This window comes from Ceratina calcarata, unplaced genomic scaffold (assembly GCF_001652005.2).
Source record: "Ceratina calcarata isolate Rehan_Ccalc_2016 unplaced genomic scaffold, ASM165200v1 scaffold566.2, whole genome shotgun sequence".
Lineage (NCBI taxonomy): Eukaryota > Metazoa > Arthropoda > Insecta > Hymenoptera > Apidae > Ceratina > Ceratina calcarata.
In genome coordinates this window covers 1-463 of record NW_017176860.1, presented here as the reverse complement: position 1 = coordinate 463, position 463 = coordinate 1, and the positions used below count along the sequence as shown (strand labels likewise).

General features: G+C 35.0%; 1 long non-coding RNA gene across 2 annotated transcripts; it reads right to left on the bottom strand.

Moving 5' to 3' along the window:
• LOC108629319 (uncharacterized) lies at positions 1-450 on the bottom strand. 2 transcript variants are annotated; one of them, XR_001916839.2, is made up of 4 exons: positions 364-410; positions 237-289; positions 90-156; positions 1-11 (listed from the first exon to the last, which is right to left on the bottom strand). It is a non-coding gene; the product is annotated as an uncharacterized LOC108629319 (long non-coding RNA). The 2 variants fall into 2 exon arrangements; XR_003389695.1 differs by having other exon boundaries at positions 237-450.
• Between the last annotated feature and the right edge of the window lie 13 nt (positions 451-463).

The window sequence follows — 463 nt, the reverse complement described above, 5'->3', positions numbered from 1 at the left end:
TGCATATGCTTCTGTAAAAATTAAAAACGGTCTTAGAATTGTACGTATAAGTAATGAGAGAATAAAGCTTGTATTATCGACAGACTTACAGGTATTGATTCATTATTGTTCCTTCCTAACATTGGATCCTCCGCACATGCCGCTGTAAAAATAACTCTGTAAAGGATAAAAGACGGTTTTAAAATTGTGCGTATTAAGCAGTGAGAGAATAAAGATTGTATTATCGACATACTTACAGGTGTTGATTCATTATTCCTCTTTCCCGACACCAGATCCTTTGCATATGCTTCTGTAAAAATTAAAAACGGTCTTAGAATTGTACGTATAAGTAATGAGAGAATAAAGCTTGTATTATCGATCTACTTCCAGATGTTTTCTTCTTCCCGACACTCGATCCTCTGCATATGGTCCTGTAAGAATTAAGATTGGTCTTAGAATTGTACGTGTAAAGCAGTGAGGGAAT